Below are 21,860 nucleotides of genomic sequence, written 5' to 3'. Positions count from 1 at the left end.
TGATGTGAAGCATCAAGGACTTCAAATACCAATTTATACATTTTTGACATAGTTATTTGTAATGACACAAACTGCTATGTGGACCATTTTGGAGCTGAATTAAAGAGATATTCTGAGATCATAGATGATATGAACAAATCTTAATTAATGATCCCTATAAAATGCATGCAACCAATTAGAAAAGGAGAGGGATCAAATGGCAATATGGGTGAATCATAGTCATTGATTCATACCTAACCCTAAGTCACCTAGATCTTCTTAAGAAGGACAAATGCTAGACTTTTATAAAGTGTGGAAGGAGGAAAAGAGAAAAGATATAGAACATTTATGTTGGCTGAGGAGTTGTGAATTTGCAATCCATTGCAGAATTATTTAAATTAGAATAGAGTAAAGGAGTCACAGGATAGTAGAGATACACCTAATCAAAGAAAATCATGTATACATGAAAAGAGGTGATTTTTCATCAAGTAATAGAGTTCTTTCCAAAGGGTAATTTCTAATACATTCTAATACGCGAATTAGTTAAATCTCCTAATAGAGTAGTCTTAATAGGCTATTGTAAATCCTTTAACAAAGTGCCTACTTCATTTTAAGTTAAAGTCCTTTAATCAGGCACACTTCTAATAGGGTGTTGAAATCCTTTAAGTAGGTGAGGCCTAACAATCTTTATAAGCTTTTAATAGGGTAGTTCCTTCAAAGGGTAAATCATGTTTCATGGTTAAACATTGTAATCATTCATATGGATACACTTTATTAATGCAGTAGTGAAGATTTTTGGGTGTCATTCCCACCCTAGTTTTACCTTCTCTTTGGAGGGTTTCTAGGTAATAATATCTTGTGTCATACATTTGTGTGGATTTTTGTCTACTTATATGAATTAGATGTAAATGCTTGATTTGGTATTTCTATTTACTTAATGAACAATGAGATGGATGTGTAGTGAATGAGTTTATGAGTAAAAATTTTAAGTGTTGATTCCCCCCACTCCTCTTAGAAGTTTTCTTTCCTTATTATATTTCCAAAAATTGGTATTAGAGGTTTTGAATCTTTGAGGAAAGATTTTGGAAATGGAAGTTTACAAGTTGGGAAAGATTATTGAGAACCAGAAGATTGAGATATAGCTTGCCCTACATCAGTTAAATGAAGCAAGAGATAATCTCAAGCATTCACTAAAGAGAAGGAAAGACATAGCTATTTAAGAAAATGAGACACATCATCAAGCAATTAACATTACTAAACTATTCATTGGAAGTAATCCAAGTGAGTTTGATGCAGCAATTATAGATCTGATAGAGAAAAATGGAACCCTAACTGAAGAGGTCAAAAATCTAAAGATAGAGAATGAATCACAAGCCATATTTTTATGTGAGGTAACTAAAAAAAAAGACAAAGTTGTGGAAGACAAAGTCATGGTTGAAGATGAAAAAATAATATTGACCAAAAAATTAGAAGAGGAGTTATCAAAAGTAAATAGGATTTCTTAGATGCAATTGGAGATAGTGAATCAAGTCATGATTGCCAATCATGAAGTAAACAACAAAGACATTGAGATCACAACACTAAAATTGTAGAATGAATGGTCAAGAAATAATAGAAAAAGGGAAAAAAAAATTTTCTGAAAGTTTGAATAAACTAAATGAAGCTACCAAGTATTCTGAACAATTGATGAGATCTGCTAGATCCAATAGTGATACTACTAGATTAGGTTACACCAGCACTAAAGAAGGATAATCATATAAAAACGGTAAACAAAGGAATGTTAATGGTAAGAAATCAAAACCTACTTGTCATAATTGTGGTAAGATAGGTCATATTGCCATTGATTGTAGGAGCAAGACTAAAAATCAAACTTTTGAGAAAAAGTTCATGGGCTAGTACCACAAATGCAATAAACAAGGACATTGGGCACATGAATGTAGAACCAAGACCATAAACACACAAATATTTGAAGGATAATGCTATAACTATAAAAAATATGGACATAGAGCATATGAGTGCAAATCCAAGCCCAAATGCCCATCAAAAAAATAGAAAAAGGTAAAGAACAATTGCAACTCTTATAACTAGGATTATAATATTAGCTACAGTTGTCACTATTGTCAACAATATGGTCATGTTCCTAAGAATTGCATACGAACATTTTAGAAGTGACTACAAAAGGTGGTTGAGTCAAACAAAATGTTTTAGTTATTTAAAGACTAGTCACATAAGTGGAAATTTCCCAACAAGGTCAAGGGTACTCGACAATGAGTTCAACAAAGGAAAAGGAAAGGTAGATGTGGAAGATGATAGAGGTCAAATGAACAAGAAATGGAAGAAAAGATAAGAGTGTTGCACATCAAGTGTAGATGAGATCACTTCACCCAATGGGTCAGGTGATCACATCACCTCCAATTAATCATTCAAGTGGTACTTATGGGACTGATATTTAAAAGATATAATATACATCAGTTCCAAGGATTTAGTTCTAAAGAGATTATATATGTATGAAGAAAGATGTAAAGTTTTTATTATAACCTCAAAGAAATCTTAAAGTTTTGTCAAGATTTTCGTGCTAATGTATAGAATGAAGTGTTTCACAATAGTTGTTGAAAGTAAAATGTTAGTTTTTGATGAGCTATCATAAGTGATAGTAATGTCTAAGCTCATAGTAGTTACCAAGCATAGAGGAAACTTCATGGAAATTGAGTGAGTTGAAATTTCTATACAAGTTGAGCTTATAGTTGTGTACAAACTAAGAATCAGTTGCAAGCTTTAAGGTCTATATGCTATTTTTTTGACTCATTTGACATCATTCAAAACTAGAGAGATCATAAAGAGCTAAAGGAAAATTTTAGATATCATTCCAAGAATTTGGAAGTAGGATTCAATAGTCACTCAACATTATCACATCAGATTTATAAAGGTATTTATCGAGTGTCAAGCTATGTAGTTTGAATTTTTACAAACAATAGGTTTTTCATAATGGCATCTAGTTCTTCAGTTGCTAAGTTTAAAGAGGGTAAAGAAGTTATTGAATGTACAATTGGTAAGAAATGAGATAAAACAACCAAACTTTAGAGCTATTCCTAATATTTCTTACAAGCAAGATCCATTTGTTGCATTATGAATGATACCACCAAAATTCCTAATGATTCAAGATGTGAGAAGTTTCTACACATGCAAGGTTGGTAGTATAGGAGACATGGAGTTTAGGGAAACCTTTGGAAAATTATGTTAAAATAGAGTGTCGAAGGGTGAGTCCAAAATTGTAGAGTCAAAAGGGTTAACCAATGCCCTAGATTTTCCAAATATTTTCAAAAATGAAAGCATAAAGATAGTCCAAAGAAAAATTCATGATAATTCTATATCGCTACAAAATGGACAGGTAAAGATCAAAAAGAAGATTATACACTGAGTGAAAGGGTATCCAACTCTAGACTAACCTAAAACTATGAGTGAAGCAAAAGAAGTAATTGAAAAAAATACCAATGTAGTGTGGAAAAAAAAGAGGCATGAAAATAGACATAATCATAGATCCCCTCATTTATTTTTTAGTAAGGATAATAGCACAAAAATTTAATCGATCTAGTAGGCTCAATAGTGTACCATGTATTGTTGTTGACATAGGCTAAAAGCTAGATAAGAAGGATCATACTTATGACCTTGTTGAGTTGCAGTTACAACAATTGATAGAAAATTTGGGAGCAATAAGGAAGACCAAGAGTGCACAATGTAAATTTAGTTCAATTGTTGTATATATTTTTTTTTATGTACATAATACATTTCGTACATGTCAATGAAGAAAATACTAAGGATAAAAATTTCACTAGTAGAGAAACATTTTGATGATGTTTATTTTCTAGTTGACACTGACTTCACATATGTTCAAGCTGCTATACCAAGAGTAAGATGGTTGAGACCCTTAGGATATGAGACAAATGTAGATGAAGCCTTTGTAGCTATTATAACATTTCTTGTAGAAGAAATTTATGATAAAGCTATTTCTTTTAGAAATTATAATGTGGAAAAATCTAAAATTACAATTGATGTAACGACTACCATGGTCATAAGAAAGAAGAATAAAATGGTCAAGAAACTCAAAGAAAAATTTGGTAATGGGGCAAAATAAGGTGATGATAATGATGAAGAAAAAAGGCTAACCCAAGCACCACTAGCCTTAACACAAGGTCAAGGTGAAGATCAAGTAGAAGAGGTAGAAACTAAAGAAGGTGTTGAGGGAGAAGAAGCTGAGGAAGCACCTACAAGCACCAAGAAGAAGAAAAGGAAAATTAAGACCCTAGCAACAAGCCATCCAAAGAATGTTGTGAAAATCTCACAACCTAAGCCTAAAGTTACTACTACTAGAGAAAAACAAGGGCATCTACTAAAAAGGCCCAAGAACTATAAAAGCCAAAATAGAAGAGAGCTAGCTCAACCAACAATGAAGCATAGTTGGAAAATAGACATAGGAAAAAAATTGTAGCTCTAATTGAATATGATGAAGAAAGGATAGAATCATATGACAATAGCCAATACAAAGTGTTGAGTCATAGTACTTCATTGAATTTCAACAATATTTGTGAAAACACAAAGAATAATGTCGAGTTATCTAGTTTCAAACATCTTGAGTTTGATAAACTTGGAAATATTGAGATGAACTAAGTAAAGGGGTCAATATATGCCATGATGGAAACATTCAAATAGATTCCAATTGAGATTACCAACTCATTACCCAAAGATATATATGGTAGAGTTGAGCAAAAATGACAATATAGTCTAAATACATAAAGTAAAATTAGGGAGACTACACTTGCCCAAGTGATGCCAAAATTGGATAAAGAATCAATGATAAAGGCAATCTAGAAACATGTAGTAAAATTTACAGTTAAATACAGGGCATTTAGTATTTTGCAAAAAAATATTGAAGATGTTATACAAAAGACCATGCAATTATGGAAATTATTGTATGGTTCAACACCAAAGGCAATAGAGAAGGCACCTATTGAAGTAGGTGAGGACAAATATGAACAATGTGGACAAGAAACTATTATGGGAGGTACTAAAACAAATATAGTTACATATGTACTAGTTGAGGTTGTGCAAAAGATAGAAAAAGTGTACAAGATACACAAGTACCAAGTGTTAGTCCCCAACAAGAGTTGAAAACAAATGTTGATACTGTGAAGATTAAGGATCTTTCTAACTCTATTTCTTAGAACATCAATCCCTTTATAGAGGGAGATTTGGACAAGATACTTATAGAATCTACTACCCAAGAAAAACTTTGTGGAAGTCCTATCTTAGTTAGTGTTGATGAGATTGAGAAGGTAGATAAGGCATTTGTAGGGGAGGAAATTTAGACACAAGAAAAATCTACAACCCCTTCTCAATTTACCTTGATATAACCTACATTACCCCTTGTAGTGTATCAAATGAAGGATAAAACAATGGAAAACATAAGAAAGATGGTTCATAGTTCATCAGTACTAAGGGTTGCCACTAAACCACAAGATGCAACACTAGCACCTACAACAAAAGTCCAAGGTGCAACTTAGATTAAAGAGAAAGAAGACCAAGAAGGGAAGAAGACTAAAGAATCATACTTGACTACCAAGCCTAAGGAGAAATTGGCAATACAAAAACTAGTTACCTTACCATCAACAACTAATCCTCATAATCAAGCACTTCAAAGGTCAAGTGTAGAAGCTACACCATTGAAATCATCTAGGCCAAGTTTAGGCTTATCCAAGGTAGATGAAGGTACATCATTGGTTGATGTAAACTTGGATGAAGTGATTGATTTACCCAAGTTTGATCTTGCAACACTCACTATTGAATAGATAAGCATACTACAAGATGCTTTTGCAAAGAATAAGGATCAAGAACTACTTATAAGGGAGCAAAGGTAGAAGCAAGCTTCGACAGATACCAAGGACATATTTCTTAATGAATTTAGCCTACCAACCCTAGAAGAAACCAAGCCTATCATTGACCAGTTAATTAGCTTAGTTGAGAAGCTAAATGATATAGACCTAGATTCAAATGAGAAACTACTTGAATGGTCTAAAAGAAAGTTTCAAACTAAGGTAAATGAAAAGATATCAAGTGTTATTTCACTAACATAGGTTGAGTTAGAAACCAAAAATTGAAAGTGTGAAGAAGGTATTAGAGAACATTTTCTCTTTATAAACAAAATTGTCCAATCCCACACTATTCACATAGGAAATCAGGAGCCACATACTAAGTTTGGAGAGTCATATGAAATCATCTAGCATAACTCTACCAAGGTCCTTAGCTCAAAGTAAGAAACATTTTTGAACTCTATTGAACATCCAAAGTCAGTTGGTAAGGCTACATATAGATGAAGCAAATATTAAGGCTAAATTGATCAACATCCAATCTATGATGACTCCACATATGGAGATATTGCTCAAGGAACTAACCTATGATAAAAAACACATGAAGAAAGACTCTAAGATTTCTACTCATGAAGTATTAGTCCACCTTGTTATCAAGCTAGCTATCAAAATCAAATAATTTGATATAGCCTGTGACAATTGGGATGCCACATTAAAAATTATTCTTGAGATCCATAATATTTTTGTGGATAAACACACTATAAGTTTATAACCCTTTAACATAAGTGTCAAAAAGGGGGAGTAATAAGAAAGGGGGATTAATGAATGAAAGGGAGATGAGTATCATTTTTCAGGAAGATAGATATAGGATATTGTGGCAAATCTACTCAGTAGGAGGAATGATTTTAGATATCAGATACAAAATAGAACAATTAACTTAAGGGGATAAGACATAATCTGAACAAAGATATTTAATATCTAAGTTATGCTCATAAGTGAAGATCATTCATGCATGACCTAGTATTTTTGTCGCTCGTGTCAAAGGTGGAGATTGTTAATCTCATATTTGTTTTGACATATAGGTGTCTATACATGTTGGTCATTTAGAAGGTATATAGTTAGTTCATGCCAAAGAACTAATACATGTCAAGTGTAACATATTAGATATTGCATATTGAGTAAAAATTCTATGTAAACTGAGTAAATAGTTAGTGTTGAGTTAGTCAAGTGTCAGGAAGACAAATGATGCTGAGTGATTCAAGTGTCATGAGTAGATAGATGATTCTAAGTTATTTAAGTATTGAGAAGACAAATGATGTCGATTGATTCTAGTGCCAAGTAAATAGATAATGTCGAGTCATTCAGGAACTAAGTTCTAGTTTTGAATTTGTAGTTTCTGTTGAGCATCAAGGACTTCAAATGCCAATTTATATAATTTTGACATAGTTATTTGTAATGACACAAACTATGATGTAGACCATTTTAAAGCTAATTTAGAGAGATATTTTGATATCATAGATGATATAAATTAATATTAATTGATGATCCCTATGCAATGCATGCAACCAATCATAAAAGGAAAGGGATTAAGTGGAAATATGGGGGAATCATAGTCATTGATTCATACATAACTCTAGGTCATCTAGATCTTCTTATCAAGGAAAAACCCTAAACTTTTATAGAGTGCAAAAGGAGGACAAGAGAAAAGATATAGAATACTCATGGTGGCTAAGGAGTTGTGAATTTTTAATCCATTATAGAATTAGTTAAAGGAGAATAGAGTGAAGGAGTTAGAGGATAGTAGAGATACATTTGATCAAAGAAGGATCGAATATACATGTAAAGAGGTGATATATCATCAAGAAATAGAGTGCTAACTAAAGGATCATTGGTGAGACATTCTAACATGTGAACTAGTTCAATCTCCTAATAGAGTAGTCTTAATAGGCTATTGTAAATCCTTTAATAGGATACTTACTTTATTGTAATGTCATGCCACAATTTTTACATGGTAAAACACAACTAATTTTTTTTTTGAATGTTAAACTGAGGAAATATGAATAGATCTTTACTTGTATAATCATTCTATCAATTTGTTTGTTATTCAAATATCAATTCATGTCCACTCAGGGATGTTATAGGGTCAAAAATTCAATCATAATGATACGTTACTAATGAGGTATTATTGATTACTTGTTTGATAAATAAAGACTAAATTATTGATTGCTTATTTGATTTTTATTATCAATTGGGACAATAGTATGCATTAGGTTTTACTAGTTGTTCTGACACTATATTCAACCTAGTATAAATTTGAACCTTGCATTCGAGGTAGGGTGGTGTAAAAGGTACACCTATAGAGGATGTAATGCATATATGTCATGCACTTAGATTAGGGTCATTGTTAGATCATTGAGCATAATATAAAGTTGCATGATATAAAGTCTATGATAATTTATATTTCATCAGTTTCCCTACTTTCACTTCCTTAAGTTTTTATTCCTTATTTCCAACATAAGGTTATTTGAATAAGCTCTCTTGATATCAACATGTACCAAGGTTTTTTTTCTATGTATTATGGTATATGTCTAAATAAAAATGTTAGTGAAGAAATTTGCATAAAGCCTATCATACTTTATTATACTATTACCACTTTAAAATACTATTCTATTATAAGAACAATATGGTAATCCATAATTAATTTTCAAATCACCATCTTATAATGTAGTAATCCATGGGGTGACACCATGTGTGAAATTCACTTGATAATTAATATCTATTTTTCCAATACTAATTAAGTTATTTGAATCAATCATAAATTAAATGATACTCTTCACTTATTTAGTTTCATAGAACTATTTATTATATTTTATTAACTATTAATCAATTTGCATAGTCCACTAATAACTTATCAAATGTTCTTAACATAACTACATATATAAAAATTGGATATCTTAGATTTTCTATATGAATGGACTACATTCCAAAGTCTTTTACTATAAGGTAACTTACTTTATAACATGGCTACTTTATTAATCTATCAAATAAATCCTAGTACTCTTATTTATTAAAATCCCTTCCCATTTATTTATCTATTTTATATAACATTATTTATTATTATTAATTTTTAGTTGTCTTCTATACATAAATTAAATTTCTTAAATCATTACTAACAATTTCCTATGTTCTACTTTATCTCATTCCTCAACTTTTCATTACCCAATCTTTTACGTCCAACTTAAACATCCCAAAGAGGGGTCTTGTCTATCATGATTCCTAGGTGGAAATCTGACATGAGCACTTCCCCATACCCAACTACCCCTTTTCTTCTTCCAAATGCATGGTCTTTCCTCTAGGCTTGGTGGGTAAGGAAGAATTATGTTTGTCATATTAATTTACAAGGTATACCTCCATGCTAGGTGCCTAGGTAGAGATGTGACACTTAAACAAGTCAAAAATGTTATCATTGCACTTTTTCACTTCCTACAAGGTAAGGTTCCCTAGTAAAAGTCTTTTTTCAATTTTTGATTGCTACTTTGGTCTTGTTGCCCAAAAAGGTAACGTATGGGGTCTATTTGAAAATTTTCTTGAAATAATTTTTTTAATAATTTTTTTTGATTTGGTCATAAGTTTTAGATTTATATTTAATAATTTATACTTGAGGGATTTTTTCCTACTTAGTACTCTCTAGTTGTAATCTTAGGTGTCTAGGCTTCTAGGTTCCTTGAGTCTGACATAGTCCTAATTTATACATTTATTTTTATATACATTTATTATTATTATCTTTTTAAATTTTTTTGATTTTTTTTTCTTATATTATGAATCTATCTGCTCTATAGGGTCACATCATGAAAAGGCTAAGTCTAACATTTATTAAATAGGAGGATTTTTTTGAAATGATTTATTTCTACTTGACAAACCAAGATATTAATATTTTATACAGGGTTTATTAATTTATTGATTATAATGGAATGAGTTTTTGTTTTTTGTCTACCCATACATTTTCCAAAATCCAAAATATGCATCTACAGGTTTTATTTAGGCTTAACTAATTGGACTAGTTCCATTCATGCAATATTTATGATCATTTAAAATGGACTGAAGATGATTTATCATTCCATTATGTTTTAATTTCCTAACTAATAAACAACTATAACATAAAACAACTATCATATCACTAACACATTCTACATGCAAAATACACTAATTTGAATACTCAATGAAATCCTAGAAACTCAAATTTCATGAACCTCAAGTATTCAATATATTTTAATGACATCCAATTTTTCATAACTGAAGCTATCTACAATTCCATTGTTATCAATAGCATATCATACAACTAATTCAAATTCCAAAATGATCATCAAACATCTAAATTACTTTCATAAAGTTTGAGGAAATAAAGATATCAAATGATAATGTTCAGACCATTCGTTCAAGGTATAACATGATACAAATTCTTTTCTTCTAAAAACTCCAAATTGAGTATAGATAAGACATCATCAACACAACAAAATTCTCCTACATGTTCCTTTCAAATGCACTTTCAACACAATATGAAGAATGGTGGTGGAATGACCAAACACGTTACACTCAATGGAAGGACCTATTGAAATATACATTATTCAAATCTCTTTCTTTCTATGGTCATATGAATTGGAACAATCACTACACTCTTACAATAAAAATTGCTTCACATTGCATGTGGAGATCATCTTTCCATTTCCAACACAATAATAGTAAGTCTTCTCCTATGCAAGGGATAATCTACATAACACCAAACTTCCAAGTTCCTGCACAAGAGAGACAAATGGGAACCATGGAGGCTCACCTCCCAACCTAGGCCAAGGGAAACAAGGCTCAATCGGGATACATTCAACATCATCATAGAAACAAGAATCAACATAAATACCACATTCAATAACACATATACAATCCCCCAACCAAGGCTTGCATAATGATTCATAGATAAAATCATAAACATTGGGTAAAGGTGGGCCACCCCCACGCCAAGGGAAACAAGGCTCAATTGGGATACATTCAACATCATCACAAAAACAAGAATCAACATGAATACAACATTCAACAACACATATACAATCCCCCAACCAAGGCTTGCAAAATGATTCACAGATGGAATCATAAACGTTGGGTGAAGGTGGACTCTTCAAGGAAGAGAATGCCATATCCTTGTGAAAAAAACAAATCTTGCAATTGTATTAATAGAAGAAGGCTTCCCAAGAAGCATGCCATAACAAGGCTATCAACAACACATGCCTCAACAAGGCTACCAATACTTCTCTCCCTTACACATCCTCACTTATACTACCCATAGAAAAAACTATCAAGAACACATGCCTCAACAAGGCTTTCAACACTTACTCCTCTTCACACATCCTCACTTATACCTCCCATATAATATTAGAAACACATATGGCTTCTGTTGGTGCTCAAAATTTGTGTTCTCATTTTGAGTGTCTATTTCAAATTTTGAGTCAAGTCAAGCCCCATAAATGCATATGTACCTAGTTGTACCTGACTGTAAATTTGAGGCCCCTAAGGTGTTTAATTTTTCTAACACCCTAAATTCAACCTATCTAAGTGTTCCATGAAGAAAAATTTTCATTCTGAGTCATTTGGCGAAGTCTTGTTTTGAGCCAATGTCAAATCTGTATTTTTCACCTATGTCAAACAGTGACATGAGGCCTTGTTTGCATATGAATATCTTGCATCGAGAAATGTTTTGTGATTTTCCACTTTGGGAGTATCTCATATCCATACCTAAGAACCTATGTTTCAGATTTTGAGTCATTTTGAGTCTGTTTGACTAGGTTTTGAATCCCTCAAAGTTGGTCAATTACTATTTTCATGCTTTTGCACTTTGCAGATAATTCTGGGAAGCCCTGTTTGACATGCTATAATTTTGATCTAGTTGACTAAAATGAGAAATTTCATTTTATGTTGCATTGTAGACATCAAAGACTTGTTATGTTTCAAGTTTCAGCTCATGATGAATCTATTTGATCAATTTTCAAATGTGATTCCAAACGCAATTAATAACTTTTACTGGTGTCAGCATTTGCAGATTTGTTGGAACCCCTATTAGGGAAGTCATAACTTGAGATCCATGATTGGTAAGATCGAATGGCTTATACCACTATATTTTACTCTAAAAATACTTTAAGTGTGCCAGTCTTTAAGTCTGATGAATCCATTTGCAGACTTTTCCAGGCCAATTCCATTTGCAAAAAAGTGTTTTTTGTCAATGTTTCCAGTTGTCAAATTTTGAGTAGCCCACTTTTGACTAATTGCAAAATGCATCCTATTATTCTCCATGAGCCCAAATCATAGATTCATACTCTTCTCATGATAGAGAACCAATGTCCTAATTTTCATCTTCCCGAGTACCCATTTTCCTAGTTCTCAAAGCCAAATCCGAACACAATTTATTATTTTTGAACATATTTACTTGTAGGTGATTCTGAGAAGGCAACTTTAATGGAAAATATCTTTTGACCCTGATGTTGTCACAAGACAAGTTTTGACATGGGGCAAGTGTGCAGAACAAAGAAGCAATGTGTCAGATTCTAGAACTTGATCAGGTGATTGGGTCAATTTTTAAGGCTGACTAAAGGACTTCCTGGCACTAAGTTGACAAATTACAGAATGATATCAAATGAGTTTTCAAAATTGTTTTTATTAGTTGAACTTGATTCCAGTCAATATCAAATGTTTAGTGGAGTTAGTTTGGAGTTTAGTTGCTTGGAAATAATTTTTTTTTGAGTCAGACCCACTTTGGGGTTTGACTGATTTCTCCAGATTGATAAGTGTGAGGGATATTGCTTCAAATGGAGACTGATATTAAATAAGACCTAGATATTTGAATATGATAGAGATTTCCTCTATTGAAGTCATTTAGGGTCAATCAAACTTCATGGAATTCATTTTCTCATATAGGCATCATTTTTACACTTGCAAGGTTAATAAACTCCCATTGTGTCTTTAAAAAGTCTTGAGTGGTCTCAAATTTGTATTCAAAATATGGTTAGATTGGCCATAGAGATAACTAAATATGCTATGTCCTAGAACCCATATTTCAGTACTTTGAAATAGGAAAGATTTGGTCTCATGAGCAGGGATTGGCTTTTTATCTTTTTCTTGATATGTCTTTCTTGATGGAGAATACAAGAAATGATCACTTGCTTTTAGCCACTCTTATTAGACACTTGGAAAATAAGAGTGTTGTACACCAACCTAAAAAAAAAAACTAACATTGTTGAGATTGCTGCAATTTTAGATAGTCAAGTTAGATCAAAACCAATAGTTGCTGAAGTTGGTGCAATCAGTGAGCTATGCAGACATTTACATAAAAATTTTCAAGCTACAATGGAGGCAATTGGTTCACTAGACGTTAATTGGAATGTTTCTATGTAGGATGCTATGGAAGAATTTCTTATGGAACTTATAAAACTGGTTGAAGATCCTGGACCAATTTTTTGATATGATGAGGTTTTATAGCATTAATCTTTATGTTCCTAATATGCAAGCAATTTCAAGTAGCTCAATGGTGAATGATGTGGAAAAAATGAGTCTTTCTAGTGATCAAGCAATTCAATTACTTTGAGGACTTTGGATTTAGCTGCTGCTAGAATCAACACTTGAAATAGCAGGATAGGTTGCTAATACAGATGTGTTGACATCACCTTTTCCTTTCACTACAATGGCTAGCCAATGCTAGGCTTTGGGTTCTAGCACACAAAGAGGATTTTATGTCTAAAGAACCAAAGATCATGCATGCAAAAAGGACCTTCTAACACACAGGCAAAAAAGAAGAGAACTCATGCTAAGATGGAGGCAACAATGAAAGTTAGAAACCCATGCATTAAAATAGAAGTCCCATGACATGCTTGCATGAAAGTATCAAGAGGCATCTCCACACAGAGCAGAAGGGTAGTTAGTGCATAAATAAGTAAGGGCACTTTTTGTAATAGTCCACGTATGAAAAAGAACAAAGCAAGTCAAATAAAACCCATAAAAGTCCACCAAGAATGCTAAGTTGGAAAGGGAGATGCCATGTACAAAAAATGGAAGGCATAGTGGAGATGCTACTCACAAGGGATACCAAGGTGACATACAAAGGATGCCGATGGGGAGAGTAATAAAAGAACCCCATGCATCCAAAGAGGTAGTCATAGAAAAAATGCAGGTCAAAGCAAGAATAGATTCATAGCATTCTGAGAAAGTTTCCATGCCATATAAAGGAAAATGCAAAGTTAAAAGCCACAGCATATGACTATGAACCCCACTCAATTAAGGAGGAAGTTTACATTAAGCAAAGCATAAAAATAGAGCAATCCATAACTAATGAAGAGGAGATGCTCTGTATGAATGATTCAACACAGTCAAAGGCAGTTCAAAAGGACTAAGCCACAACATAAAGGATGGGTAGAAGAAATTTGAAACCACCAAGAGCAAGTAAAAATGTAGATTCAAAGGAAGGCATCAAGAAAAAGAGAATCCACCAAGTTTGAAGAAAGATGTATTCAAGGGTGACATATGATTAATGCAAGGGTGACATGATTGAAAGAGAGTTTGTAGTTGCAGACTGGAGTAGTTGGATTCAAAGATGGAAGAGCCATCAATGATGAAGCCCGCCTAAAAATGGGAGGAAGTCAATGTGCAAAAAGGAGATTTTCTCCATTTGTGACTACATTCTTTAAAAGGAAAAAGGTGAAATATTAATCTCATATTCATGTCATTGTGGTCTTTCTAGGTCTTTAAATACTTCCCAACTCAAAAGGCATTGTGTCTTAAGAGATGGACACTTTTGTGAAGTCCTAGCATTCGATGTAGAGTCTGTAGTTAGCCAAAGAGACCTCAAATTTCAAGCCCAAAAGAAAAATTTTAAACAAAGTTGCAGACGCACTAAGATGGCAGCTTTAGAGGTGGTGAATGAGATGGTGCCACATGGATTCTTCCTTGCAATACCAAGATGCAAACGGGATAAACAATGAGGGCATGTAGAAATTTGCCATGTGTCATTAGATCTAGTGCATGGTGATGTGGCAGAGACGTGGTAGAGACGTGCAGTTTCAAATGAAGGAATTATATTGTGACACATGTTGTGATTTGATGTCAGTGCAAACTCATAAAATCAAAATGCTTAAGATTTAAAGAATGTAGGGAAGTGGGGATGCACCACGTGGCTGTTGGAAATGAGAATGAAGTAACTGAGAGGGGGAGGGGGTGAATCAGTTACTACAAAAACATTTCACAGTACCTTAGATGTCTAAAAGTTTGATCTATTTTACACATTACTGAAACTTGATATTGCAACAAATAATAAAAATCATTAAGAACTGATATCAAAAAAATTCAGCAAAATCCAACACTAGAGACACCAGATTTAACGTGGAAACCCAATATGGGAAAAACCACCAATGTAACTAGTTACTGTTTTTCACTCTTCTAAAGTGAGCCCTGTTAGGAGCCAACCCTGTTAAAGGTTACAAAAACACACTGTTAGGTGTGACCCTGTTAGAGGATTTAATCACCTTGTTAGGAGTGGCCTTGCTAGAGGTCTTTAGAACAATTCAACTGAACTGTCACCTTGTTAGAGGATTTACAATAGGGCTATTAAACCCACTCTATTAAGAGATTTTGAGTTCACTGTTACAATGGTTAGAAAGCAACAATGAAGTGACCTGATATAATGTGAAACTTATCTTTGCTGATTGCAGATCTCTGTTATGCTTGACTGGATCCTTATTGATCACATACAACTTTGCAGCTCCTTCAACGCATCTGATCCTCCATCAAACTTTTTCAACATTTTCTTATATGTTTAATATTCACACTCTTATGCATCCAAATTCTTACATATGTCGAATTCACAACTTGATCTTTCATATATACCTTACAAATTATCTTAGTCGACTCTAATCACTGATCAAACAAATACAATAGTCGACTAAGAATTACAAACCAACAAATCTTTTTACTGGTTGACACTGCTTGGTTAATACTATTCAGAAAATAATTCCTGTGTTAACCGACTGAGCTTGGTTAATACAGCGAACTCCGTGACATCCCTTCAATCACTAGGAGAACTCGGTAAGTATAGATGACCGAGTGAGCTCGGTAGAAACTATTTTTGCCAAATTCCCTTTGGACACCGAGTGAACTCGATAAACACTGACTTTCCTTTGTTTACCTTCCCAGATCGGTAAGCACTAACTTTTCTTTGGTTACCTTCCCAGCTCGGTAAACACTAACTTTTCTTTGCTTACCTTCCCAGCTCGGTAAACACTCTTTCATAGTTTCCTTCGATCATCGAGTGAGCTCGGTAAGTATTGAACTTCCTTTGTTTGACCAAGTTAGCTCGGTAGAAGCTATCTTTACAGTGTAATATATAGCAATGCTCGGTAGACTCTGTAAACGACTATTCTTACCTTCTGAGCTCAGTAGACTCTGTCTGATGACTGATATGACATTTGTGTAACATCAAAGACAACACTCAATTAACCAATTGTATCCAACAGTGGCACCGAGCCCACCCAGTGATGACATGGAACTGCATTCAAAAGGTTGACCAATCACAAAGTGCTATGTGGCATCGATCAAATGGAGGGTTGACCATGGAGTGGAAGGATAGAGGAAAAAATTGAAAGTTAAAAAATAAATTTTAATTATTTTTTCAAAAGAATTTGCATGATTTGAGACTTTTAAATTAAAAGGTTTTAATTCTAAAGTTAGACTTAAGAAAGTTTTAAATTTTTACAAAAAATGAGTATGTAGACCTGAGTGTTCTAGCAAAGGGGGACATTTTCAAACTAGTTTTCAAGGGGTTTCCTAGAGTTAGTCTTTGCACAGGGATTCATCAGTTCAAGTTATAACTAGAAACGTGAAATTTGGGGCCTTCTCAGTGGAATAAGTTAAAACTAAAAATGCAGTTACAAGATTTGTAACCAATAGTGAAAATGAAGTGGGGGTCATTTATAAGTCAATTAAAGGGGGTTTTCACCAGCATTTTCATGAGGCATATCAAATATTTTGGAAAACAAGGGATTTCATCATTTAGCTGAGATATTTTGCAAATCAATAACAGAAAAAAGGATGAAAACAAAATCAGATCAAAGGGGTAGAGAGATTAAAGAGGTTTTGCAATTGCTAGGGATTGAATTCCAAGTGGACACATGTAATCTTAAGATATGAACTAGGAATTCATCTTGGTCTATATCTTTATATCTTTCATCCATTGTAAGGGTTCCAATTTTTTTGGAGAAAATTCCACTCACTACTAGGATACCAGGTGTTGGTTCTAGTTTTTAATGTATTTCCATGACTGCAACATCATATTTTTCAGCATAATTCTCTCATGTTAACAGTAGTAGGAATGAATATATAGATAGTTCAGATCTGTTAGGTGTTTTCATATTTTCATTTCATGCATTTGGTTGTATTGTTTCAAGGAAATTAATACAAAGAGTAGAAGAATTTCATTAGTTTCATTCTGGTTCTTGTCTTCAGTCTCAGTGAATTGTCAATGTTTTATGATCTTTGAACAAAGAGCTTAGGTCATAGTTGCAGTCCCTTAAGGCTATATGCTTTTTTGTTGTTGCTTATGACTCAAGGAGTTATGTAAATGCTTCAGGGAATCAACAAGGTTACTGGTTCATTGAGAAGGATATCATTTAAGAATGAGGGTTGGATTGAGCACTGATGTTTACTTACAAGGTAAATAGATAGATCATTTATTTGAATATATATATAAGTATCAAATATCCATATGTATGCACTTGATTCATGGATTTGCCCAATAGATTAGGCACTAGTTAGCTATAGGATCATTAAAGTCTTACTGCTGCATATCTGAGGGTTTGTTGAATTCAACATTATTAATAAAACATTCTTTCCCTTTCATGTTGAAGGACCAAAATGTTTAACCCTCACTCAGCTTATGAGATTCATAGCTTTGCATTTAGCTACTATAGATCTATGTCACTTCATGAATCATTAGGAGAAATAAGGGTAAAATCTACTAAATAGATTCAAGGATACATTTTTGCATTGGTACGGTATCATTTGAATTTGAGCTCCACCTGCTTAGGTTTAGCAGAGCCTGAAGTAGAAGAAGGGCCAAGCCTTATAGTTAGCCCTGTGTCTAAAATGATATGTTAAGAATGGGAGTTAGCTACCCCTAGATATGTCATATTCTCACGGAGATAATTGAAAACTCTCTAAGTTTTTCAAACACCAATAGCTTCAATGGAGCCCATACCCCATGAAACTATCCCCTTTCCAAGAGAAGGATTTCTCAACTATAATGTCAAGCCCAACTAACCCCTTCACTCAAGGCTTCTCTTCCCTCCCAAGGGTGAGTGAAGCCTTCACACCCAATACATCATTCAATCCACAACAACCAACCCAAGAAACAAAACCAAATACAAATAGATTCAATCATACACACTCACATACCCAAACATTAACAATTTCACACCATATGCAACACATAAAACTTACAAGAATACTCTTATAAATTTCCATCTTTCAACTTCATGAGATGAGAGCAAATAAGGCATGAAGCACTAACCTCCTTATAAGCTATGGCTATGAAGTGGTGATGAAGATCCTTTCCTTCCTTGGCTTCCAAGCTTCTCTTCCATAAACCTATTAGTCTCTACAATTAGAGAGTGGGTGAACAACCCCTAGGTTTGGCACAAGCTCCCTAAAAAGACCTCCACTTCCATCCCCACCTACCCCTCTTACACCCTTGTACCGTTTCTACCAATAAGACATTAACCAAGTGGTGGGATGAGGGAAGAAGTCATGTGACACTCAAATTTTCGAATTGGCTTGAAATTCACTAGTTTAGAGGGTCTCCTAAGTCCCCTAGGCTAGCTTATGGTTATATTTAGAACCCCAACCTATACTACTACCATGTGTGTGACTTATTTTTACCAAATCACCACTTAGGTACATCTTTTAGTCTCTCTAAAGCTCCTAGCAAATTGAATTTGAATTCCATCATGAAGGTGACTCATCTTAACACTCTCTAAGGTGGGTTAACTTAATTTCATAATAGGATTTAGTTTAGGTTAAGTGACTTCATGCCAAAAAATACTTTATGACATGTCATTTACACATAAAAAACACAAGTGTCAAATGACACACACAAACACACACACATTAAATACTTTACACATCACAATGACATGTCGCTAACTAATCATGATCTCTAAACTATAACACCCAAGCACAAGCACATTATGAAATAAACACATTACAATGAGGTTTTGAATCTTCTAAAGATTCACCTTGGCTTTACCATGTTCACATAGGTTTGAACCTAGTTTCCTTGAATAACTTCCATGGTTCACTTTCATGCACACTCAACTTAGACATTAGTAGCCCAATAAAATAATATGCAAATAAATGCAAAATAATCTAATGTCACATAATTTTCATATCATATACAACTAACTTCATCTATTAATTTTCATAACATATTCAAAATATTGAAATATCAAATATGTGTATCAACAGTAATCTTTCTTAACATAACTCATTATCATTCTGAATATTATCACAACTCTTTCTAACATAACAATGAAACTCTAAACTCCTCTTCAGTAAATCATGAAAATATATAAAATGGATCTTAACATATATGTCTTAAATGGAAATCACTAATGTGTAGACTAGTTAACTAGTACCTTTCAATCAAGTTAAACATGGGAACATTCCTAGCAATATCCCTTTATCACATTATGAGGGGTTTGTGTGTGAGTTTCTAGGTTAATTTCTTAGGCTATTATAATGTTTCCATAATTATGTCATCATAATTTAAAACCAATTTTTGAATGTAATCATTTATCTTTTTTTCATCATAACCTACATTCATTGAGTCTCATTTTCCACGTGGTCTTATCTTATCAACCTAGTGCTATTGAATAGGGTCTCAACCTTATGATAGTCAAAATCTACTTCAGTCTCTAATAGGATCTCATAAATCATTGTTAGTAATAAAAATTCCAATCATAACTTAAATATCTCCTAATAATATTTATTTCATCAATATTTATAGTAGGATACTAATGTGGGCCTTACATGTCAGTTAAAGTTCTTTAATTAGGCACGTTCAAAATGAGCATGATAGGAGAAATGAAGCTTTTCCTAGGATTACTGATTATATAGAATAGTGATGGTATTTTCATTTCACAAGCTAAGTACTTGAATGATTTATGGAAAAGGTTTAGTTTGAAAAGTTATAAACCTATTGGTATACCTATGATAACTAGTCACAATTTATCCAGTAAAGATGGGATACCTACAATTGATCAGAAGAAGTATAGATCCATTATTGGAGGTTTGCAATATCTGACTCACACCAGACCAGATATAGAAAATGAAGTTGGGATTGTTACTAGAATTCAAGATGATCCTAAGAAACACCATTTTATAGTAGTGAAAATAATATTAAAATATTTGAAAGAGACATTTGACTATGCAATTTGGTATGACATATCAAGTGATTTCACCCTATGTGCATATATTGATGTAGATTGGGCACATAGTATGGATGACAAAAAGAGCACCAATAGTGGAGCATTCTTTCATGGAGGAATATTGGTTTCTTGGTTAAGAAAAAAAGAAATATTGTATTTCATATAGTACAACTGAAGAAAAGTATATTGCTATAGAGTATAACTGTAATCAAGTTATGTGGATGAAGTAGTTGTTGAAGGATATCAAAATTGAGTTTGAAGAACCTATTATCATTTACTATGATAACACAAGTATAATGAGTATGTATAAGAATCATGTCTTGCATTCTAAGACTAAACATATATCTATTAAGTATCATGTAGTAAGAGAGAAAGTAGAAAAAAAGGAGATGTGGTTGGATTATGTGAGTAATAAAGATCAAAATGTAGATTTATGAAGCCTTTGCCTAAAGATACTTTTGAGTACTTGAGAGGTATGCTTGGGGTTATGCCTTTGCCTACTCCTAAGTAGGAGATGTAGAGAGTGCAGTGGTCTAGTGGTACAAAGCACTATTGTTAGCCTAGATTGAATGTTGGTACTTACTATATGGGGGAGTATTTTTGATGATCTAAGTCATTAAGGAATCTTGGTACTTGGTATTGAACCACATCTTTGGACACTCAAGCCGGTTGAAGAGTTGGTACAACATATTAGCAATTGGTATTTAACAATTAGTATGTTGTAACATTGAGATTAAGGCCTTTGAAATTGATGTCAATGTGGGAGAATATGCATGAAAAATATCTCATAAGTTATAAGGGAGAAGAACTCCTAAGAAATGGGGGAGAGATGTCTCTTTAGGGATATTTAGAAAGATTCATGAAAGGAAGCGGGAATATGCAACTAATGTATTGTGAAGTTGTAAAAAATTTGATGTCTACAAAGAAGGAGCAGGCACCTATTGTGCAACAATTATGCTGAGACTTTTTAGCATATGAACAACTGATGCTAATTCTAGAGTCTAGAGGATTTCAAACATGATTTATGAAGAGGATTTGAGCAGATGAAAAAGCACAACCAACAATAGGTTACTGTTTGGTATTCTTGGAACTTAAAATGTTTTTAATCTATGTTTATATCAATGCCAAACGGGGAGAATGTTAGCATGAATGTTGATGATACTAATTTGAGGGGGTATCCTCAAAATTAGAGAATATTAATATGTTGCATTCATGACTATTTTTTTCATTGATTTCAACATAGCATGGTTTCTATAAAGATTGGTTGAGTAGTAGACAAATATCTTGATGGTATGGATAATGGTTTGATTTTTTAGTGATGTGCAATGATGAACATGTTCTACATAGTGTCTTGATGATTTGGTTGAGTGTGTAGAGTCTAATTCAAAGAGGTATGGAAGTTGTACCTAATTTACAAAGAGAAGCCTAAAGATAGAGTATTGGGAAAGCAGATCCTAATGTTTTTTCTCTACCTTTCATCTAAGATGAAATTATTAGAAATAAGAATTAGTGA

This window comes from Cupressus sempervirens, chromosome 5 (assembly GCF_028749045.1).
Source record: "Cupressus sempervirens isolate cs-2001-9-10 chromosome 5, ASM2874904v1, whole genome shotgun sequence".
NCBI lineage: Eukaryota > Viridiplantae > Streptophyta > Pinopsida > Cupressales > Cupressaceae > Cupressus > Cupressus sempervirens.
The sequence above is the reverse complement of the archived record's forward strand: the minus strand, read 5'-3'. Positions refer to the sequence as shown.